The sequence below is a fragment of the Sus scrofa genome, chromosome 12 (genome assembly GCF_054392235.1).
Source record: "Sus scrofa isolate SSC_HxYL_T2T_F1_AM1 chromosome 12, Sscrofa_HxYL_maternal_Yorkshire_Landrace_v2.0, whole genome shotgun sequence".
Lineage (NCBI taxonomy): Eukaryota > Metazoa > Chordata > Mammalia > Artiodactyla > Suidae > Sus > Sus scrofa.
Window position 1 is genome coordinate 10,578,697 of NC_139394.1, and position 25,496 is coordinate 10,604,192.

The window sequence follows — 25,496 nt, forward strand, 5'->3', positions numbered from 1 at the left end:
GGCCAGGGATTGAACCCGCATCCTCATGGATTCTAGTAGGATTTGTTTCCACTGCTCCACAAAGGGAACTCCCAGAAGTCCTTTTACTGTCCTTTCAGAGGCATCTCTAGCACATAAACGAAAAATGTTCCTTTGCCATTAACTTGGAAGATTAAACTCATTGAGATATTTTCACGGGTGAAAGTCTTAGAACTGGTTGGATACTTAATTGGGACATGTTAATTGCAAGGAAATCTTGGAAAGGTAAAGTTTTTAGATGTGCATGAGCCTAAATAAAAACTGGCATGAATATGGGGGTTTTATTTCCATAGGAAAAGAAAAATAGATTTTTGGTAGTTGGATAATAGTATCTACCCTGATAAAACCCCAGCATTCAAAATGTATTCATCAGACTTCAAAACACATGCTCAGAGCTGGTGGTCCTCAGCGGTCTTCACCAGTCTCGTCTATTCAAAGTCATCTCATTTTACTGAGCCCTTTCCTCTTTGGTTGAATAGTGTATATTTACTTCAATTTGTATGTTTCATATCCATGTACACGTAGCACATGAAAATATTTATGAACTCAAAGATGAGGAAAACCCAAACCGTTTGATGTCTAAAAAACCTTGAGTTAATTTTATAAACATTTTTCATCTTCTTTAGCAGCATGAACTCACCCTTGGCTAAAATTTTTTAGTCACAGAATTAAAAGAATTCAACATAGTTTTAAAGGTTCTGAAGTGGTCTCCTTTAGGATGAGAGGAACTAGTAATTGGCTAAGAAATCCACGCTACACTTAAGTAATTTTGATTTTATTATGAAACTTTCATCTTTTCGTGATTTTCTCACAACAAAGTAAAACAGTGAGAGGCTCATGGTTCTCATTTGTGTTGCTATAAATCATTATTTAGAAAAATAAAGATTTTTTTAAAAAGCTAAATCTGGTCAAAATTTCCCCAAATCCCCTTCGTGGGTGAAACACATAAGCCCCACAAAATCATGTGTTACCATAGATTTAAAGGTTCTTAAAATTCTTGCAGGAACAATGCTAAAAAGACCAGTTTATCAGTGTCAACACAAAGAAATACAGTAACACCTTGTTTTATTATGCTTTGCTTTACTATACCTCATGGCTACTGTATTTTTTACAAAGTGCAGGTTTGTGGCGAACCTGCGTGAAATAAGTTCATAGGTGAGCATTTGCTCACTTGGCATCTCTGTATCACATTTTGGTATTCTCGCAATATTTCCAACTTTTCTATTATTATTATATTTGTTATAGTAGTCTGAGAACAGTGATCTTGGATGTCACTCTTAGGACTCGCTGAAGGCTCTGATGATAATTGGCATTTTCTAGCAAAAGTCTTTTTTTTAAGTGTGTACATTGCTTTTATTAGACATAATTCTACTGCACACTTAATACACTCTAGTATAATGTAAAGATCCCTTTTATATGCACTGGGAAACCAAAAAATATGTATGACTCGCTTTTTGCAATATTCACTTTATTGCAGTGGTCTGGACCCGAACAGGTAGAATGGCCAAGGTCTGCCTACAGTAGTTCCAGATGTGAACAGACCCATGAACATGGCTTTACATGAGAACAAATGGAGCTGGAGGCCAATGATTTTGTTTTGGTGGTGATGTTACTTAGGATGAGCTGCCTGGGAAGGACGAGGATAAATAACTAGCTTTAGGCTGTCTCCATTCCTCTGTCCATGGGCTTGTTTGTGTGAAGGATGATCTGCACAGGAAGTGTCTTATAGCATCTCCTATAATATTAACTAAACAAGAGACCCTCATGAAGCCAGTCAACATGCATCCAGTGATAAACTGAACTCTGGCAAACTGGTAAACTGTTACATTACATGGCAAAAGAGAATAAAGACGGCAATGGAATTAATGGTGCTCATCTGCTGATTATTCTGGATTATCTGAGTGTGTTCATTATAATCACAATGTCCTTAAATAGGGAGGAGGAAGGCAGAAGGGTCAGCACCACAGTGGACATGAGAAAGGACCTGACCAGCCATTGTCGGCTTTGAAGATGGAAGGAGGCTATGACTCAGGGAATGTGTGAGACCTCTGGAAGCTAAAAAGTCAAGACAGATTATCCCCTAGAGCCTCCAGGAAAAAAACAAAAACCTACAGCCCTGCTAACATCTCGATTTTAACCCAATGGAATCCATTCCAGACTTTTGACCTCCAGAACTATAATATAATAAATGTGTGTTGTTTTAAGCTACTGAGTTTGGGGTACTGCGTTACAGCAGCAATAGGAAATTCATAAACCCCCTTGGTGTTCTCATCTATTCCTGGACGCACTCTCATCTCAGATGGAAAGACCGCTACTTGTTACTACAACTACAAGTTCCTTTCTCAAAGGTCCAGAGAACCTCTAGCTCCAGCCCACTCAGAAGATTTCTGTCTAGTTAAATAATTGAGGTCACATGTTTATAGTTTGTTGCTAAAAGACAGAACGTTCTTACCTAGTATCTCAGGATCTGACAAGCAGCACTTCTAATTTCCATGTGCTACTTTCAAATGAACAAATTAGTGTTTGTTACCCATAATTTTACAGCTAAGTGAAAATGCCAATCAGTCTTCGGAATCTCAACTTGCACAGAACACAAGTTCTTTTGAATTATGAATCAGAAAAATAGTATTGGGTGTGGAGAAAAAGGAACCCTCCTATCCTCCTGTTGGTGGGAATGTAAACTATGGAGACGAACACGGAAGGTCCTTAAAAAACTAAAAGTAGAGTTACCATATGATCCTGCAATCCCACTCCCAGGCATACATATATCCAGTGAAAACTGTAATTCAAAAAGATATACGCACCCCAATGTTCATAGCAACACTATTTACAATAACCAAGACATGGAAGCAATCTAAGTGTCCACTGACAGAGGAATAGATAAAGAAGATGTGGTACATATATTCAATGGAATATTACTCAGGCACAAAAAAAGAATGAAATAAGATTATTTGCAGCAACATGGATGAATCTAGAGATTATCATACTAAGGGCAGTAAGTCAGAAAAAGACAAACATCGTATGATATTATTATATGTGGAATCTAAAAATGTGATACAAATGAATTTATTTACAAAACAAATGGAGGAACAAGCTTTGAAAACAAACGTATGGTTACCAAAGGGGAAAGAGGGTGGGGAGGGATAAATTAGAAATTTGAGATTAACACATACACATTACTATGTATAAAACAGATAAACAGCAATGACCTACTGCATAGCACACTGAACTATACTCAATAGCTTGTAACAGCCTATAATAGAAAAGAATATATCTGAATCACTTTGCTATACACCTGAAACTAACACAACACTGTAAATCAATTATATTTCAATAAAAATTGAAACAAAAAAAGAAAAAGATAGTATCTGAAATGACTGAAACCACCAAGATGATACTTTTTTTTAAATATATTACCTTTTTGTGCTTTTAAATTGACTTTAATTACTAGTTGAAACTCAGCTGAATTAGGAAGTTTGTAGTAGCTGGCAAATAAACAAGTTGAAGGTGAAGATTTTTGACTTCACCAACTATAAATACTGAATTAAGGTTTCTTGGTAGAGGATGGAGTCTGTACATGTAAGCTGATAAATCTCCAGTCCCTGGACAAGTGAACATGATAGACAATGGATAAATACTTGCTGAATTAATTAAGAAAAGTGTGACTACTTCTCTCCAGAGATCTGGTGACTCATTGATTATCAAGTTTAAGTAACAAAGCAAATGGAGACACTTGAGTCACGTGCCACAGACCGGAGGTAGAAGAGTCAGAGACCAGTATCATCACATAGAAAAATTCCCCCCAAGTACTTTACCTCAGACTGATATTTTTAATAAGAATATCAGAAGTAAACCCAGGGCTTCTCTACTCTTCCTTACAACATCTTCTCTTTGGGGTATTGTAAGCTGAAAATATTTTTCTGGATTTCAATTCCAGTTTAAAAAAGAGATGCTGTGGAATAAATCTATAGTGTGTGTGTGTATAATTAATTCGCATGTAGTGGAAGTCACTGTCTGGTACATAGTTCTAAGGGATCTGAAGGGCAAAGTTTTAGCACCCTCCAAATTCCCTCACACTGGTCCTTTGTGGTCAACTGATATCCCACTCACAACCTCAGGCAACCATTGATCTTTTTGTCTTCCTTATAATTTTGCCTTTTTAGAATGTCATAGAAATTGAATCATAGAGTACGTATATAGCCTTTTGAGTCTGGCTTCTTTCATACAGCAAAATATACTTGAGATTCATCCTCATTGATAAGCGAATAAATTTAATTGTGTGGATGTAACACAGCCTGCTTACCCAAACACTACATGGAAAACATCTGGACTGCATCCAGGTTTTGGTGGTTGTGAAAAAACTGCTACAACTGTTCTTGTAAGGTTTTACGTATAAAGCCCCAATTTTCATTTTTATTGGGTAAATACTAAGGATTAAAATTGCGGGGTCATATGATAAATGTATGTTTAACTTTAAAAGAAATTGATAGATTATATCCCAAAGTGACTTCATCATTTTGTATTTCCCTCTGCAGTATGTGAACATTCCAATTGCTCTACACCGTCTCCATCAGTTGATATTATCCTTTTTATTTGTGTGTATGTTTGTTTCCACCAATCTAATAGGCAGAGAATGGTAAGGGTGTTTCTTTAAATAATTTCAAAGAAAAATGATTTTGCTGATTCTCTGATACTTTATAAGACCGCTTAGTCTTGGATTCTAAGAGAAAGAATATCTCAAAGATATGACTCAAATGGCTAATTATAACTGCATAACAATGGTTCCAGTTTTACGCTAAACGATACTCCAGGATACAGGCCTTTAGAAAGACTTCATTTTAGTGACAAGTTCAAATAGCACTTGACTGATGATCTAAGTCAGGGATTTGATTCTTGAATAGTCTTCTTGAATTCTCTTCATCTTTTGGGATAATCCTGAACCCAGTCTTTCTTTTTGCAAATGCATTCCTTCTGGTATCAGAGGCATTAGGAAGGTCTCTCAATGGTTCATGGGAAACCAGTCTATTATTTAGAAAAGTAAACTCAAGCCTGCCTTTCTCTTTATGGCACATCTTCTTAATATATGAAGAATAGCAATATTCAAAATGAGAATGGTTGAAGACTTTAAGAAAATGGAACACTTTGCAAGTGTAAAACATGATCCCAGGGCTTCTAGAGCGTTTACATTTCCATCCGACACAATTCACTGAATACTACACAGTCAATGCCACATGAATTACCCTTCGGTTCTTTTTCTTATAAGGCCTATCTCAATTAAGTCGTTTTCTTCCAGCTTTGAACTTTTAAGGGAAAAGAGAAAGATAAAATCTGTGGGTTACTTTGGTAACAAGTTATGTTCTTTCTCAATGAATTTTCCATGACATGTGTTTAGGAAAATCTCAGAATACACAAAAATGAGATAATGAAGGGGTTTTGTATTTATCAAAGGCTGCCTTGCCCCCATGCACAAATAAGCTAACTCCGCATTGCACGGAAGGACACTTTCGCATGCCCAGAGGCATAGTCCGTGAAAGGGAAACTAAGAAGGGAAAACTGGTCCCGATGGAAAAGACCTCCCTGAATCCTCACCAAAAGCTGGAGCCATCTCAACTTGGTGGCTTTGACATTTTTATCAATGCGGTTTCCCTTTTGCTTTTGATTTACTTGTCTTTCTTGTTCTCCTTCCAGGTTGGACTTGAAAATAAATTTAAAGTTCTTGACGATAATGTATTCTCAGAGGAAGACTCAGGACTCAGAAAGATGACACATTCCTTTAGAATGTTCCAGTGTTGGTCCCAAGCAGTAGCTGATTCAGAGGGGGCTCATCTTTACCAGTGATGAGCTGATTTAAACAAACTCATCAGGCATCCTCGCTTGAAGGCAAGTGTGAGCTCTGCGAATGAAATAGTTTTGATCTTTGGAGTTCCCACTGTGGCCCAGCAGAAATGAATCTGACTAGGAACCATGAAGTTGCGGGTTCGATCCCCGGCCTTCTCGGTGGGTTAAGGATCTGGCATTGCTGTGGCTGTGGCATAGGCCAGCAGCTGTAACTCTGATTGGACCCCTAGCCTGGGAGCCTCCCATATACCGTGGGTGTGGCAAAAAAATTGTTTTGATCTGATGTGTATTTTTCTCTCTTGATATTTTCAAATGCTCCTTAATTCATCACTGTGATTAAGAGGGATAAAATTCATTTCCATCTTCCTGGTCACCATAGCAGGAAATTACTGGATTTTTTTTTTTTTCTTTTCTTTTCTAGGGCCGAAACCGCAGCACATGGAGGTTCCTAGGCTAAGAATTGAAACAGAGCTGTAGCTGCTGGCCTATGCCACAGCCACAGCAAGGCAGGATCCGAGCTGCGTCTGTGACCTACACCACAGCTCACGGTAACACTGGATCCTTAACCCACAGAGCGAGGCCAGGGATGGAACCCCCAGCCTCATGGTTCCTCGTCGGATTCATTAACCACTGAGCCATGATGGGAACAGTGGATCTTAATTCTAGCTGTAAGTTCTCTCGAAATGCACGCTTATAGTGGCTACTGGCGATATTTTGAGACTTGTGTGCACTTCTCACACCTCTGCTTAAAAGAGTATCTGTAAGGTTAACTTCAGACTGTGTTTTTGTCTAACTTCTCTTGACAATAAAAAGCATCTCTTCCCTCTTAATCTTTTTTCCACAATATCAGCGAGAGTGTCCGCAGATGCTGCCCTGGGTCTGTTTCTCCAATCCTCTACCTGTCATCATTTGCCTCCTCACTTCGAATGTTCTCCTACTAATAATGCCCCCACGTCTCTAAATCTACACCTCACACGCTGACATCTTCCTTTAATTCTGTCTGGAGTTACTAGCTGCCTACTGGAGCTGAAGATCTATGCTGTGCTGGTACCACGAATACACATGAAAGAGAACTCTCCACCTCCTGCCATCAAACCAAACCGATGCTTCCCCCTGATTCTTCTTCCCCTGTTCATGCTGCTCCATCGCTCCTGCACTCAGATATCCAAACTCCCACCTTTGGGACTCCTCTCCCGACATCAAGTCCAGGAAATATCTTTACGCTATGTGGGTTAATTTTTTTCCTAAAATCTATTTTACTTTACTCCTTTCCTTTCTAAATACTCAGTATCTTCACATGACATTTCATACATTCAGGGATTTAAGATCCTCAGTAAAGTAAGCTCTTGCCAGTCAATCCACAGCCCAGCCGTCCTCATGGCCACCACGATAACCTGCCTGAAATTCTACTTGAATAGGCGATTTTTCTAAACAAACAAACAAACAGCTCTATTTGAGTGTCCAAGAAAGTCCACTGTCCTAAGAACTTCACCCAAGGCTCAAAGCAGACTGACGTGTACTTTTCCAAGACCGACAGGTACCTCTCGGTATTTCCTTATCTGTACCCTGCACACCCACTACATGTTTGCGTTCAAACACCCAGAATGGCCTATCTTTGGAAGCTAGCCTTTGGTCCATATTCTCTCCACCTAGAACAGTTGTTTAACAATTAGATGTTGACACCTCATCTTTCCCTTTAGAATCTGTTGTCCACATTAGCACATATCAGAACAAACCAAAGTGAATGGTAACATTTGGATTTCCCTGTCCAGTTTCAGAATTTTGATTTAGTAGGTCTAGGATTGGACCCAGGCAGCGATAATTTTAATGAGTTCACCCAAGTGATTCTCATACCGATGGTCTTGGGATTTCTCAAAAATAACTTTGAGAAATACAGAAAAGGCCTGGCTGATTGTATATATAAAGACGTCTCTGATGTCACTTGTTGAAAATATTTCACTTTCACTGGAATACATTTTGATTATATCTGAAAAGAAGTGGGTTAATTGCAGATAGACCCCTGAAATTAGCATCCTGTTCCCATCACTGTCTAGTGGCCTTGGGAAAATCAATTAATGTCTCTGATACCCTTTTCTAATATGTAGAATGGAGCAAATAATGGTACTCATGTAATAACACTGTTTTAACCTATGAGAAGCACCTGGCCCAGGTTCCAGCATATGGTAAATAATCACACATTTGCTACTACTGTATTTCTTTCCATGGTTCCTAGACACACAGTGACTTTTTATGTCTTTGGATTCTGGTCCCAACTTCCCTTTTGATCCACTGCCAAACATCAGGTTTATTTGAGAACAGGGCCTTTTTCTTTAACAGATCGTAAGTTCCTTAAAAGTAGTGATCACGTTTAGAGAGTGAGTATTAAAAAAAAAAGGCTCAATAGCAATGTTATTTTATTCTGCTCATATTACCATGTCTAATTCTCGGAACAGAGCAAATGTGCAACAAATATCTTGAATGGGTTAATTCAGAAGTTTTGTGAAAATGGGCTAGGACCTCAGTGTATTCTGAGCACATTAAAATCAGAGTACACACTAGAGAATCTTAAACTCTATTATTACTATTATTAAACTGGCTATCATGCAGGCAAACCTATTAAGTTTAGTATGATAACTTTTCAGAAGATGACAAAGAAGCTCAGAGAGATAAAGGGCTCAGTTTCCCTCAGTCAGTTGGTGGCAGAGCTCTAGACTCCGGCCCCAGCCCTATCTCTAGTGAAGCCCTGCCATGATGGCTACCAGCGCTTTCCAACCAAGATCTCAAAAACAGAAATGAAAAACTAGTTAAAGTTCTCTGAAGACATTCATAGATAGCATAGGAGGTGCACATGTACTATTCTGAATAACTAATTGAGTTCTGGTAGAGGAAAGTAAGGAATCCCTACAAAACGCCTCATGGAAGGGCTTACTGGAAAACCTTTTAAGCTCAGCATATAGAATATGCTTAAAACTAAGGATGTCTGTACAGATGGCCAATAAGCACACGAACAGGGACTCAACATTGGAGTTCCCGTCATGGCGCAGTGGAAACAAACCCAACCAGGAACCATGAGGTTGCGGGTACAATCCCTGGCCTCGCTCAGTGGGTTAAGGATCTGGCCTTGCTGTGAGCTCTGGTATAGATCGTAGACGTGGCTCGGATCTGGCATTCCTGTGGTGTAGGCTGGCAGCTGTAGCTCTGATTCGACCCCTAGCCTGGGAACCTCCATATGCTGTGGGTGCGGCCCCAAATAGCAGGGAAAACAAAAAAAAAAAAAAAAAAAAAGCTACTCAGTATCACTAGTTATTAGAGAAATGCAAACTAAAACTATAATTAAAGGTACCACCCCACACCGGTCAGAATGGCCATCATTAACATGTCTACAAAAAACAAATGCTGGAGAGGGTGTGTAGAAAGGGAACTCTCCTACACTGTTGGTGGGGATGTAAATCAGTGCAGCCGCTATGGAAAACAATACAGAGGTCCCTCGAAAAATTAAAAATAGAGTTGCCATATGACCCAGCAATCCCAATCCAGAGCATAGACCCAGACGAAACTATTTCAAGAAGATACATACACCCGTCTGTTCATAGCAGTACTGTTCAAAAGAGTCAAGTCATGGGAAAAAAATCTAACTGTCCATTGACAGAAGAATGGATAAAGAAGATATGGTAGATATATACAAAGGAAAACAACTCAGCCATGCAAAAACGAAATAATGCCATTTACAGTAACATGATGCAACCAGAGATTCACATACTAAGTGAAGTTAGGTCAGAAAGAGAAAGACAAATACCACATGATATCACTTATATGTGGAATCTAAAATATGATACAATTGAACTTAACTGCAAAACAGAAACAGACTCCCAGACTTACAGTTGCCAAGGGTGGGATGGGAGGGAAGGATTGGGAGGTTGGGGTTAGGAGATGCAAACACTTTTATTTAGCATGGATAAACAACAAGGTCCTACTGCACAGTACAGGAAAATATATTCAATATCCTACGATAAACCAGAATGGAAAAGACTATAAAAAAGAATGTATATATGTGTGTAGCTGGATCACTTTTCCATACAGCAGAAATCAATACAACATTGCAAATCAAAAAAAAAAAAAGTTTAATTAAAAAAAAAAAAAAACCAACAACTACGGATGTATGTGAAGAGTCCCAGAACCAGGTCTTTACTCTTTTAAAACTCAGGCTGCATGTCTATACAGTAGCAGATTTTTAGTCCTGACATGCAGTGTCCTACTTTTATAGCAGTACAAGAAGCAAAACGAGAGAAAGGGGGCCATGAGCTGGCAAACAAACAAACAAAATGACTCTGTGTCTAGAAGTGGGTTTCATACTCCAAAGTCTGTGGTCCATCCAGGATATCTTGTGTCTGTAATGTCAAAGCTAATATGAGGAACGAATGTAGACAGAGCCCAGAAATCCAGCAGCTGCTTATTTCCTATTTGAAGCTGTGATAACTCCTATCTGTGTGATGAAAACAACTGTTTGAGAAATCTCACTGATATCTCATTGATCAGACACTCCTGGGAAAATACTAACACCAGAACATGATGAGACAGCCCTAAAAACCATAGGGGCCATAACAAGACATGAAAATTACTGGCTTAATCTCTCCTAGTTTCCCAGTTTTCGCCCACAAGGCAATACTGGATAGCCAGCCAGTATTAATTTTCCTTTTAATTATTTTTTAAAATCAAATACTTCACACTTCCTCGTGTGTTTATTCTATTATCTCACATGTTTTTACCTAGACTTTCTTTATAGCATGCCTATGTTTTAAAATTTTAGGTTAATCCAATATTTAAACTTACTTTGTCTTTTTTTTTTTTTTAAACATGTTATAATCATTCTTTTAGTTCCCAGGCTAGGAGTTAAATTGGAGCTGCAGCTGCTGGCCCATACCAAAGCCACAGTAACACTAGATCTGAGCTGCATCCACGACCTATGCCACAGCTTGCAGCAAGGCTGGATCCTTAACCCACTGAGCAAGGCCAGGGATCAAACCTGCATCCTCATGGACACTAATCCGGTTCCCAACCCACTGAGCCACAACATGAACTCTAGTCATTCTTTAATATTACAACCTTTGCTACCGCCTGGTTGCTTCTTTCACCAAAGATAGATATGGCTTATGAATGGCATCATTAAACACAGAAATCAGCACTGAGACTCTTGCAAGAATATACATCTTGCTCCCCGCCCCATCTGTCTCCTGGATAAGAGTAATGTAGAAAGTCAGGAAAATCAATGCCTATCTCTTCTGAAATAACGGAGAATGATCGCAGAAGGAGTAGCACAAGGTCACTGGCCCCAGTGACAACACTCATTGTAATTACCTGACTTCATTGAAATTAAGACAACCTTCATCTTGTTTTTGAGGAGACTAAGTAAGGTCGGACACCTTTTGGTTTTGGCTGAGAAGTGGAATATTCTCTATATTTTGTACTTCGCAGGAATAGGACATACTCTCTTTTTCTATGATTATTTGCTACGCTTTATAGTAAGGTCTGTTGAAAAAGTAGGAAATTCGATATCTAATACTGTGGTCTATGAATTGAAGAAATGCTCTGGTGTGTGTATTTAACATCTAGAGACCTAAAAATGAACAGGTTGGTGGAGAGACTCTGAGGCAACCTCATGCTCACGGCCCTTGTTCAGGCCTTTGTGACATTTGTTCCTCTGGGGAGTGGGTGGTTCCTGTGACTTGCTTCTAACCACAGAAAATGCAGAGATGTTAATTATGTGACAAAGGTGATGATGTCACTCCCACAATTACACTGCATTATATGAAATTGCCCTCTAGCCGTCTCATGTTCAAGACTTTCTCTTTTGTTGGCTTTGAAGGAATGAGATGTTTGTTGTGAGAGGGCCTAAAGAGAGGGCCACATGGCAAGGAACCGTAGCTGTCTGTTAGAGCTGAGAGCAGCCCCTGGCAAACATCCAGCAAGAAGCATAGAATCTCAAGTCTACAACCACAGAGAGCTGAATTCTGCCAACTGTATGGGTTTGGTAGCAGATACATCCCCAGTTAAGTCTCCAGATGAGAACTCAGCTCTGACCAACACCTGCGACATATGGAAGTTCCCAGGTCAGGGGTCAAATTGGAGCTGCAGCTGCTGGTCTATGCCACAGCCAGGGCAATGACAGATCCGAACTCGTAGCAACACCGGATTCATGACCCACTGAGCAAGGCCAGGGACTGAACCCACATCCTCACGGACACTATGTTAGGGTTATAACCCCCTGAGCAACAACAGGAACTCCTGATCAACATCTTGATTGTACAGACAACCCAGCTAAGCCAAGCCCAGATTCCTAAACCATAGAACCTATGAGATAAGTCACAAAGTTTGTGGTCATTCATTGTGGAGTAAAAGAAAACTACTCCAAATAAGTACTTCATGTTTTCCATATTGCGATATTTAACAACTCCTTATAATAGTCTCCTGAATTCCCTACAACTTGGCCTTGTGGCTCAATCATTATTTGAGTCAACATCTCTGCAGGATTTGCCATTTACAAACTAGTTTTATACGTACTAAATCAATTGTTCACTGAGATAAGTTGTTATTATTGCCCCAGATAGAGTCTGTGAAGTGTGAAAGGACTTACCCAAGGATAACTAACCAGTAAAGGACACATTTTGGTTCTGGTCTCAGGACCTTGACTACAAATCCCAGGTTATTCAACCATTTTGCCTTCTGTAATTTAGCCTTAGATCATTAAAACATAGCAAATGAACCACACTTTCTACCCTTACAAGGGCCGGTTATATTTATTCTGTCCTTTAGGATGGGGAAACGCCTTCCATTTATCTCAACAATGCATGTGTTACAAGACTAAGAAATACATGCTTGTAGAAAAAAATCCCATGGAAAAAGGATTAAAAGGCCTCCTTCTAGGGATCGTGGCTCAGAAGCATCATCCTTACCTAAAATCAGGTTTTGAATTGCAGATAGGAGTGTTATTATCAGCAGGAGCAAAGGCACAAAGCCAACTTTTTTTCTTTTTACAGCCACACCTGTGGCATAAGGAAGTATCCAGGCTAGGGGTTGAATCAGAGATGCAGCTGCTGGCCAATGCCACAGCCACAGCAACACGGGATTCGAACCACATCTGTGACCTATGCTACAGCTGAAGGCAACACCAGATCCTTAACCACTGAGCAAGGCCAGGGATGGAAACTGCATCTTCATGATACTATGTTCAGCTCTTAACCCTCTGGGCACAAGGGGAACTCCTAAAGTCACCCTTTAAAGACATTTTTACATGGTCTACTCAGGCTTAATTTTTTATACTTTCAATAGCTGGAAAAAAATGGGCTTTGGCAAAATAGTTTATGATTGAGGCCCAAACCCTAAACCTTATTAGGAACCAAAGCAGATGGCAATACTAGCTAGTAGATTAAAAAAAAAAAAAAACTGTTCTCTGTTGAAAGAAATATTTGGAAGTGATGTGAAGGACTTAATATTTACCTCTTTGTGAATGGCCAATGCTGGAATTCTAACTGTGAGGTCTGTTGCTGGTTTGATCCAAAGGCCAGTTAATGGGGCACATGGCAATCTCTTCTGAAATGGAGCAGAGCATTTTCTACAGCAGAGATCAAAGGCTCTAGTGCAACAAGTCCTCAAAGTGGGCACCTGTAATAATATAAATGAGTGATTAAAGTCATCCCACCCTGTATTTCACATTACTCAACTGGAATAGCAGTCATGAACATTTTCCCTCACGCTAGGCTCTTTACTTAAACCTATCGGTATCACTGAAGCTGTGGACGCTTAAGAATAATTTTATAACAAATAAAGGATTGTTTCATGTTTGCCAGACATTTAATAAGCTTCTAGAAAATATCCTGTTTTAGTTCAGTTCAGAATTTGGCCCAAGATGAGAGAATTTTGTTTGATTGTTGGTTGCTTATTTTTCTGAACCTACATTTTAAATGACAGCAAGTTTGGAAATAAATGTGATTCAACCTTGGAATGTTCTTGCTATGTGTCTGTGTGTCTTTTATCAGGGCCCTTGATTAGAAGGAAAAGAGAAAGGAGTCCTTTTTGTTCCATCTCTCCCTGTTATTATATTCATTATGAATCTTTCCCTTTCTCTCCGCCAATTAGGACCTGTACCAATATGGCGGGACCTCCAGAGAACCAGCATTGCCTCGCCCGCGTGATTCTTTCCAGAAATCACTTGGCTTAGAATTCAGTGCCCACCCCCTCCCCTTTTAAAATAAGTTCAACTGAATTCCAAAGCATTTATATTTAGAGCTTGCATGACTTAAGGATTTATTATCAAAGAAAATGAGAATGCTTCTATTTTCACCCTTACCTAAATAAACAAGCTCACTGGGTGCAAAACATTTGAAATACTTTGCCCCTGATGGTTGTACTATAGAGAAGCCTCTTATCAGTTCAGGAGGAGAAAGCAGAGGTGGACAGCCTGGACTTGGATTCTAATCCTGACTCCACCATTTACGAGTTCTGTAGAATTCAATATATTAAGTAACATCTTTTTTTTTTTTTTTTTTTTTGCCTTTTTAGGACCGAACCTGGGGCATATGGAGGTTCCCAACCTAGGGGTTGAATCAGAGCTGCAGCCACCAGTCTATGCCACAGTCACAGCAAGGTGGGATCCTTAACCCACTGAGCAAGGCCAGGGATCGAACCTGTGTCCTCATGGATATTAGTCAGATTTGTTTCTGCTGAGCCACTCTGGGAATTCCTAAGTAGGCTCTTTAAGTCTATTTCTTAATCTGTACCGGGCTTAATCATGGCTTCTTGAGGCTATTGAAAGGGTTGAAGGAATGGTATACACCCCTCCATCTGGGACATGGGGACTCAATTAAAAGTGTTATTATTTCAGCACTGAACACTATATTTTTTTCTTTGATTGTCTTTTTCAGTTAGTTGCTCTCTCAAGACCTTCTGGTTTGCCCTTAGTCTTGTTTGATTAGCTCCATATCAAACAAATGGGAGTTATATCTACATAGAACCAAAGATATGAAGAGCTGAAAAAGCACCCATTTATTCTGGTTATAAATTTGCTTTGGAACTTAGGTTTACCTTTACTGATCTCACTACATTTAACTTCAGAATTTTACTCAGCATTGTTATCAAGGTAGAGCAGTGACTGACATACAATTTGTTCATTCTTAACGAGTGTTCCTACAAAGCATCGGGTACATAGAGCATTCAGGGCATGTTTGCTCACGAAATGCGTAGATAATTGAAATGATGACAATTAATAATAATTACGGTGACTGGTACATTGCATTTTTCATTAAAAGTATTTTACAATTAATCATTTACATTTAAAACCCTTAGCCTTATTTTTTGCAGTTTTATTACTCAAAGATCAATAAATGGGCAAGATGAGCATATTTTTGCTATCGCTATTGCAATTTATATAATATTGTTTCTTCTAATGAATGCATTTCTTATAACTTTCTATTCATTTAAATCTTCTTTATTATCTTTCAATACTGCTTAACATTTTGCTCCTATACATTATTTTGTTTATCCTTGGGAACTTTATACTTTTTTGCTTAAGTTGTAGAATATTTTTTGTTAAATGAACTTTTTCATTTTAAAATTGTCTTACTTTATTTAATTAATTAATTAATTAATTAATTTTTGTCTTTCAGGGCCACACCAGCGTCATACGGAGGTTCCCAGGCTACGGGTCAAATTGGAGCTGTAGCCACCAGCCCACACTACAGCCACAGCAACTCAGGATCTGAGCCGCGTCTGCAACCTACACCACAGCTCATAGCAATACCAGATCCTTAACCCACTGAGCAAGGCCAGGGATTCAACCCTTGTCCTCATGGATGTTAGTCGGGTTCATTAATCACTGAGCCACGATGGGAACTCCCATTTTCAAATAATTTTAGATTTACAGAAAAGTTGCAGAGATAGTACAGAGTTCCCATACACCCCTCACCCAGTCTGTTTCCCCTAATGCTATCATCTTACATTTCTGTGGTCCTTCTGTCAGAACTAAGAAACCAACATTGGAACATTACTATTAACTAAATTCCAGATTTTGTTCATATTTCAGCAGGTTTTCCTTTTTTTTTTTCTATAAACATTTTTATTTGGCTCCAAGATCTTATCCAGGATACCATATTGCATTTAGTTGTCAGGTCCCCTTAGTTTCCTCTGGTCTGTGACAGTTTTTCAGTCTTTCCTTGTTTTTCATGATGTTGATAGTTTTGAAGAGTACTGGTCAAGCATTCTGCAGAATGCTCTTACTGTCTGGGTTTAGCAGATGCATTTTTCATAATTAGACCAGACTATGTGTTTTGGAAAGAATATCACAGAGATAAAAAAAAAATGCCCTTATCATTGTACAGTGATCAGCGACCGTGGATCCACATGACATCACCATGACGTTAACACTGATCTTCCATCTGGCCAAGGAAATGTTAGGGTTTTTTTTTTTCCCCCCTTTCCATACTCTATTTTTAAAAAATCAACCTGTAATGGTCATCGTTTCCTGGAGAGAAGAGTATCTACATGTTTGGAATATTTGTATATTTGGAATTATTTTGTATGGAAAAGTTTTTTTCTTCTCCTCCATTTACTTATTTCTTGGTAAATTGAATTCTTCCTCTATTTCTGGTTTTTGGACCAAATATATATTATGTATATGATATTATATATGTATATTATGTACACATATCCATTTATGATATTTATATTTTTAAATATATACTATATAAAAAGAGTATGTATACATAATATACATACCTAATAAATGTTGAGTTTTGCTATATGTTTCGTCTCAGTCCATTGATATGATCAGGTGTTTTTTTCTTCTTTAGTCTGTTGATATGGTAGGTTACATTGATTGATTTTTCAAATATTTAGCATTGTATAACTGGAATAAAATCCTCCTGGCAATGGTACATATATTTAATACATATTTTTTCTGGATTCAAGCTGCTAATACTTTGTTTAGAAACTTTATGGCTAAGTTTATATGAGATATTGTCTATAGATTTTTTCTTTTGTAATGTCTTTGTCTAGTTGTGATAGCAAGGCAATTTTGGCCTCATTCAATGAGTTGCAGAGTGTTTCTTCATCTTCTGTTTTCTAGAAGGGGATGTGAAGAATTGGGCTAACTCTTCTTTAATTGTTTGAAAGATCTCCAAATATTGGAGTGACCTGGATCTTGGTCACCGAGCTTTGAGTCATTTCTACCTACATTCTGTTTTTAAGCAATGTAGTTTTCGTTCCTTTTAAAATACCTTTTACTTGCCGATAAATCCCAAATTTAGATCTCCAGATCAGATTTTTCCATTGAGCTCCAAATTTATATACAATTGTCTCTTAGTACTGGTAGAGGATTGAGTCCAAAACTCTCCACAGATACCAAACTCTGTGATTGCTCAGGTTCCTTATATAAAATGGAGTAGTATTTACATACAACTTATGCACATCCTCCTGTATACTTTAAATCATCTCCAGCTAACTTATAATACCTGATACAACGTAAATGCTACATAAATGGTTGCTGGTATGAGACAAGTTCAAGTTTTGCTTTTTGGAACATTCTGAAATTAAAAAAAGACATATTTTTGATTTGTATTTGGTTGAATCCATAGATACAGAGCCCACGGATATAGAGGGCTGACTGTATACAACTTCCCATTAGATATCTCCACTACAACTAAAATAGAACTCTAATCCCTGTCTACTCCATTCCGATAGCCTGTTTCTCCCCCAATGAGAAAGTATCTCAGTGCAATCACCCTATTCCCATTTGATCATGCCAAGATTGTCTGAGGAACACTTTCATACTCTCACACAGAGTATTTAGTCTACTGTATAATTCTGTTGGCTTGTCTTCAAAATACACCTTGAATTCCGTCCATTTGCATATTCTACACCATGACCATCCTAGTCCAAGCCACTGTCATTTGTTCCCAACTGGTCTCTCTCTTGTTACATTTGCTGTATCCAATGATTTCTTTATTCACATTGCAGCCAGAGTGACATCTTCAAAATATAAATTAGACCACACAACTGCCCTTTTTAACGATATTCCATTACACTTGGAATAAATCAAAACTTCTGAACCATAGAGTAACATATTTGCACAAACTGGACACTGGCGTCATTTTCAACTAGCCCCTAGGTTAGGTTCCCGTATTAATGTGTTAGAACTGCCCTAACAAAACACTACAGACTGAGTGGCTTAAACAACAGAAATTTATTTTCTCACAGTTCTAGAGGCCAGAAGTCAAAGATCAAAGTGACAACAGGTGTGGTTTCTTCCTGCTGTGCAGACAGCTGCCTTCCCACTGTGTCCTCACATGACCTTTCCTGTGTCCACGTGGAAAGAAAGAGGGATCTCTGGTGTCTCTTTATCTTCTTATAAGAACAGTCCCAGCCGATTAGGGCTCCACCCTTATGACCTCATTTGACTTTAATTTCCTTTTTAAAAGTCCTTTCTCCAAATGCAGTCACATTGAGGGTTATGGCTTCAACCTGGGAAGTTTTTTTGTTGGGGGGTGGGGAGGAAGCACGCGACTCAGTCTGCAAGAGTACCTGATCTCACTCTCTAGCATCTAGATTCACAGGTTTTTTCCTACACGTAAAGGACACCAAGCCCATTCCTATCTTAAGGCCTTTACTGCTCTTCCCTTTGGCTGAAATGATCTTCCCCTGAGTCCACATGTTCAGACTTATTTTATTTTAATTTTTTATTTCTAGGGCCGCACCTGTGGCATATGGAAGTTCTTGGACTAGGGGTCAAATCGGAGATGCAGCTGCCTGCCTACACCACAGCTACAGCAATGCCAGATCCGAGGTGCATCTGTGACCTATGCTGCAGACTGGCAATGCCAGATCCTTAACCCACTGAGTGAGGCTAGGGATCAAAATGATATGCTCATGGATACTAGTCAAGTTCTTAACTGGCTGAGCCACAATGGGAACTCCAGATTCTTATACTTCTGTCTCAACTCAAATGCGACCTCCTCAAAGAGGTCCTGACAACCTAATATATTTTATTTTTTTTAAAGTTTTAAAATTAAACTATATATAGTTGATTTACAATGTTGCGCCCAATTCTACTGCAAAGTGACTCAGTTACATATATATATATATATATATATGAAAACATATATATATATATATATGAAAACATATATATATATATATATGAAAACATATATATATATATATATATGAAAACATATATATATATACACACACACACACACACATACACACACACACATTCTTTTTTTATATTTTTCTCCATCATGGTCTATCCTAGGAGACTGGATATAGTTCCCTGTGCCATATCACAGGACCTTGATGACACCCCAGTCTCAAATCTCATCTACATCCTGGTCACCATTTTCCATCCCCATGACTCCGTTTAATTTTCTTTATAGAATTTATCACTATCTAAACCAACCTTTTCTATTTATTGATTTATCTCCTCTCTACCTCTCTCCCTTTACCCTACACTAGAACAGAAGCTCCAGGAGGGCAGAAAACTATTTCTATGATTTACTGCTATATTTTTGGTTCTTAGAACACTTAGTACATAGCAAACGACTAAAAGTATTTACCAAATGTTGAATGAATGAATGTGGTTTAGTCAGTGCTGACAGATTGCATGGGACCTACTCAATGTGGGAGTCCTGGGGTGCCTGGTGGTTTTATGAGGTTTAAAAGATAGGGCAGAGATAAGATGCTCTGTCCTTTTTGTCAAATATTTTCAAAAGAAATAGCGACAGCCACCTCATTATTTGATGATTATGAGGAAGACATTTAAGGATGCTAGGTTCTTATACCCTAAATTCAGAGTAAAAAGATGGCAACATCAACCACCAAAATCCTCTCTAGTTTCTCAGATAACAAATGAATGTAAATGAGACAAATTTGCAATTCTTCATTTCTAACTTGTCACCCAGGAAGTGCTCAATGGATACATGTATACAGTCTAAAGAGTGCCAATGAATAAGGAAAATCTATGCACAGACCATATACTTTTTTTAAAAAAGCTGCATTCTTTACCACACACAGTTTCCCCTGCTGTGAATGTTATGGTTAATAAGCCACACACCTGAGCATACTAGCCTTGTTGGTACTCTTCTTACACATGGCTTCCCTTTTTAGTCAATATAGTTATTAATGGATGAAATTAGCTCCAAGTTAAGGTAATGGGGGTTCATTTTTGTTCAATTAAAGATTCACAGGAAATTGATACCTGCACATTTCAGAATTATCAAATATTCAGGTGCTTATATAGAGCACAGAACTCAATTTAGGTTGAAGTCAAGAAATAGTCTCAAGGGCTGTGCTATGGCTGTTTTTTTTCTCACTCGCCTTAATGGAGCCTAGCTTTTAAGAGACCTCTACATAAGAGCTTTGGTACAAATTTCAATGCTTTCTTGAAAATATGTGAACAGAAACACCGAGGAAAGGTACAATAATTTTATTGGATGGTCATTTTCAGGTTATCGGACTCCTGAATCCTGCAAGTCTAAAAGGAACTTCGATTTGTGGAGATTTCAGTAAAGAGATAAAATTCAGAAACTTCTGCTTCAGTAAGCAAATTCTGAATTTAGAAAGCCCAAATAATTAATCCGTGGGCTGGATCCCATGTTCACATATTTTCTACTGCAAATGTAAATTAAATATAACACTTGGGAGATTACAAAGAAGGGAACTTGGCCCAGGGAAAGGTGGTGCATTAAGTCAACATTCTTTCTTAGATTGAAACTTGGTCCACGATCCTGAGTCAAGCACCCAGGACAACATAGGTCATTGTAAGAGTTCCTAAAACCAGGAGATCTTTTACATGATGCATTCCCCCAGAGTGAATAATGGTTGGCCTCCACAGCCAGATTTTTCCAGGATGACTTTTTCTAACACATCGTAAAAAGGCAACCCCATCTTTTTCCTTACCTTAAGTACCTTTCTTGTCAGATTTGTGGCTTCGTTTGCAATACACTGCTTTATTGACTATTTCTCTGAGCGAGCTCTCTCATCAAAATGAATAAACCTATAGCATGGAAGAGAGGAAAATGTTGAGAGAGGAAGATGGAAAGCCTGTTCTAACGGGACACTTGTGGGCTAGCTCTTGGAGACACCTGCACCTGAGACTGTACTACCAGCAAGTATATTTAAAGGCAATGACATGATCCCCCATGAATCGAGCCCAGGAACACACTCTTCCCCATCTAAGATCGGAGCTAAGTAACGTGTGGAAGGCAAGAAATGGTTTCTATCAATAATGAACAGGCAACCCACACATTAAAATCACTTTTCAAAATACACACGTCTTGCAATATTTCAAGAGTTTTAAGACAGAAAAGAAAATTATTTTTAAGCTAATCTTTGGTTTCCTTTGAAAGACCAGTCAAAGGGTATAGAGAATTGCATATGAAAGACACAACTTTTGTTATATAGATAGACGTATTAGACTAAATATATATATATTTATACTCAATATATATAGATATACATAAGAATAAAGTAATATAGTACATACTCTGTAAATCCATAGTATACATCTATCTTGAGCTATCTATTTATCATTCTAGGTAACATCTTAAGCCTTGGAAGTATTAAAGTTATTTTATTTTTATTTTTAAGAAACAGCAGTGATTCTCAACCAAGGGCAATTTGACAATGCCTGGAATCACTGAGGGGGGAATGGGGGGTAATGGTATCTAGTGGTTAGAGGCTAAGGATGCTACTCAACACCCCACAATGTACAGGACATTCCCTCTCCCAGTAAAGAATTATCTGACTCTAAATAGCACTAGAGCCAATGTTCAGATAACTTGATGGAATTATAAACTGGGCAGGCAGACCTATGAACTCTTAAGATGCTGTCGGTCTATGACCAAGTTTATGTGGGGGAAAATATCATCAACCTGCAGTTTAAAAAAGGACATTCTTGCCCCTCACTTCTCTAAGAGATCAGTCAATACATTCCACTGTTTTCATTGCCACATCATAAAAGATACGCTTATTTATTTCATTTCCTGGATGAGTGAGAATGAGAAAGTTGCCAGTTGTCTCAATAATTTCCAGAGGATCTCAGTAACTAGCACATTATACCCCAAGTCTGAGAAAAATCAGCAAACATTTCAGGAAATTTCCCTTTTTTGGCAAAACTGAAAGTCCACAAACAAATTCACTTTCAAATTGATATTTAAGGGCATGTTATGAGTCTTTTGGATGTCTCTCCAAGTCTTGTTGGCATTGCTGTGCTGAAAAACTGTAAACTTAGTTGCAATAAAATTGACATTACTTTTAATTGTTTCCTCTCAGCATTATCACGTATACACAGATTTTATTAAAAAGCATCATGGAAAATCCGTGTTTACAGTTCCAAACAGATTACATACTGTCATCAGTCTATATTCTAAGGTGTTTTTGCATTGAAAGAAAATATATTAGTGGAGAAAAATGAGGAAAGGAAAACTAAAAACTACCAGATGTTCTCGAAACCTTGGAAGACAGCATTTGTATCCTTGGTAGCTTCACTGCTTCCAGGTATTATTATCCATGCGGAGGATCAGAGCAGCAGAGCTAGTCTTCAGCTCTGAAGGTCAAGGTTAACCTCACCACATCCAGGATAACTGAACACTGAGGCTCCACTAAGAGTAGTTCCAGGAACCCATGCAATTTGATTTGCTTTTCAAAAATTAAAATGTGGATAATTAAAAAAAAAAACAGAACATACTAATCCCTATAAATTATCATAAAAATTGAAAACTGGGGCTACTTGACACTAAATAGCTAGGGATGCTGAACACGTGCATCATGGACCAAATGTTCCTGTGTACAGTGCTTTGTAAGTGGAGAGTCCTCTGGCTGGGCTGATTCCTTTTGACAATTAGTCCTCTTGATTCCACCTGGACATACGGTACTCTAAATGTACATGGCACCTCTGAATTTATGCTTGATAATAATGATTGCATTGCCCTTTTCATATGATGGCTCTGTACCAACAGAAATTGTATGAATGCTTGATTATCAGCCCCTACAGTCACAAAAGCAATACTGAAGTACGGATTCAACTGCATAAATACATGATAAGAAATTTTACTGCCATAAAGAATTGAAAATGGGAGAAGTTCAAGGATCTAAAACTATGAGACCTGGCATCATGTCTTCTCTGCTTTCATTAACAAATAAACTGCTAGAAGAAAATGTCATGAAATGAACAGACTACACAAATAATTGCTTATTTCTTTGGCATCATCACTTCTTTCTTTACCTTCATCTTATGGTTCAAGGGAATACTTTGTTGTTTGTTTTCATCCTAAGCAATGTGTGTACAGATAATACAGTATCTTAAAATATAGGAAAAGTGCTTTACAATGATTGATTTCTTTTTATTCAAATTTCAAAACAGGACACGTAACCAGATTCTTTCAAGATTCAGGGCAAAGCCAGGTTTACCATTAAAGGATAATGAAGATGTTTCATTACTGAAATATGAAGGAATATGAAAGTAACAACAGAAAGATCATATTCTCAGTTATCATTATTCATTTATTTCTATGGGATCTTTCCTATACAACTTGTCCTTCACTTACCAATTTTAAACTAACTGAAAAATAACTAGATTAAGAACCCTTCATATCAGAGGCGAACAATCTAATAATGACCTGCATTCAAAGATATGTCCACTTGACCACTTAGCCCACATGCCACCTATAACATCTCCCTCAAAAACGGGCCTTATGTCTCAAAGTATAAACACAAGGAGGACCAGATTGAATGTTTGTGAATGGTTTATCCCAAACACATTTTCACTCCTGGAAATACAATCAAGTCACACATCGTGAGCTATGTGGGGACCTGCCATCATCTCTATAAGCAAAACAGCATATTCATCTGACCTTGAAACACATGACACTATTAAGCCCTCTTCTTCAGGAACATGCTAAATAGAGGACAACAAATCAGGACTTGTATGCAGCAACTTGAACCAGAAAAATAAAACATGTTGGGACACATTTAATTGTACCAAAGGCATTAGACAGAAGAATTCACTTACTTATTGGGTTATAACAAGATAATTAGTGAAGATGCTTATAAGAAACCATACTGAGAAAAAAATTATTAATGCAATATCGATGTATATTATGCAATAAAAAATGAAAACAGAGGAACTAGCACAGGCACACCAAAAGTGCTGAGGTGTCTTAGCTCATGCTATGCTAAAAAAAATGTTTAAGAAAAAAACAGGTGTCCTTCATTTTCATTCAGTGACAATTCACTTCATTATATTTTTCAAAATGGACTTTTTAAAAAATTAAGCATCTACTATGTTCTAGGCACTTTTGAATAATCTGTCTCACTGAATTTTCATACCTTTCCTTCCAGATCAGTTTCCGTTTCATCATACAACCAAGGAAGCTAAGGATTCAGCAGGTAAGGGTAACAAATTAAGTCTGGGTTTGGAATTACACGACTTTTGTTTCTTCCACTCTTCCCTAGCTACTTTCAAATGGGTTAAAATTTACCAGACTAAGTCCTTTGTATCGTCCTGGGAGGGTAACATTTCTGTATAATTATTGAACCTAATGTGTGCATGGAGAAAACGATGACCCACAAAATGAATATCTTCTATGAATGATTAACAAATGAAATATAAACTCAACCCATACAGACACTAAAGCCAAGGGGAAGGCAATTAACCTCAGTGAGCACCACCAGATACACTGGTTCCCAAAATCTCTTTCATTTCTGAAAGACATGAAAACAAATGAGAAAACAAATGTTTGGAGTGATTCAGAAATCTCTTGAAGGTGAAACTGTTAATGATTTGTGCCCAGGTTTTCTTCATTCCAAAGTCTTCTCTCTACATCACAATCTCTGCCTATATATAAGAGAAACCAACTCCTGGATGCAGTGTTCTGGTAAAGGCACTGACTCGGATTCACACAACATCCAACTATTGGTTGTCTCCACACATATTAGAAACCTGTTCTTCATGTTGTCCAATCCACAGTATTGTGTCTGTACCATGAAAATCTTACAAAATGGGGAGTTCCTGTTGTGGCGCAGTGGTTAACGAATCCAACTAGGAACCATGAGGTTGCAGGTTCGATTCCTGCCCTTGCTCAGTGGGTTAAGGATCCAGCGTTGCCGTGAGCTGTGGTGTAGGTTGCAGACGCGTCTCAGATCCCGAGTTGCTGTGGCTCTGGCGTAGGCTGGCAGCTACAGCTCCAATTAGACCCCTAGCCTGGGAACCTCCATATGCCGCGGGAGCGGCCCTAGAAATGGCAAAAAGACAAAGAAAAAAAAAAAATCTTACAAAATGTTTTCCTCTTTGTGGAAATCTTGAGTATTTCAACACCTAAACTCTATCTACTTGTAGATAGGTTTATGGCACATGATTACAAAATATTAAGAAGGAAAAGAATTTCTTTGGGTTTACTCATTATTTTTCTGTAGAATTTCTTTTTTTTCCTGGAAATCCATTTTTTAAAAGCCCTCAAATCTGGTCATTCTTTGAGAGTTCCCCATTATACATTTGATGCTTGCTCTTTAGCAAAGAGCATCCATTAAAGGCAATATAAATGGACTAAATCACAACTATGAACAGATTCTGGAGACAATATCACTGCTTCTTC

At 38.2% G+C, this 25,496-nt stretch overlaps 1 protein-coding gene across 4 annotated transcripts in view; it reads right to left on the minus strand.

The window, feature by feature from the left end:
- Positions 1 to 25,496, minus strand: part of KCNJ16 (potassium inwardly rectifying channel subfamily J member 16) — a 499,644-nt gene that overhangs the window by 146,851 nt on the left and 327,297 nt on the right. For 3 of the 4 annotated variants that reach the window (XM_084983833.1, XM_084983832.1, XM_084983834.1), the window contains 2 exons: positions 20,803 to 20,899; positions 13,351 to 13,515 (listed from right to left, as the gene is read on the minus strand). The gene's annotated coding sequence lies outside the window, so the exon portion shown is untranslated. Of the gene's footprint in view, positions 1 to 13,350; positions 13,516 to 20,802; positions 20,900 to 24,231; positions 24,369 to 25,496 lie in introns of those variants that run through there. The other variant, XM_084983831.1, reaches the window with a different exon arrangement.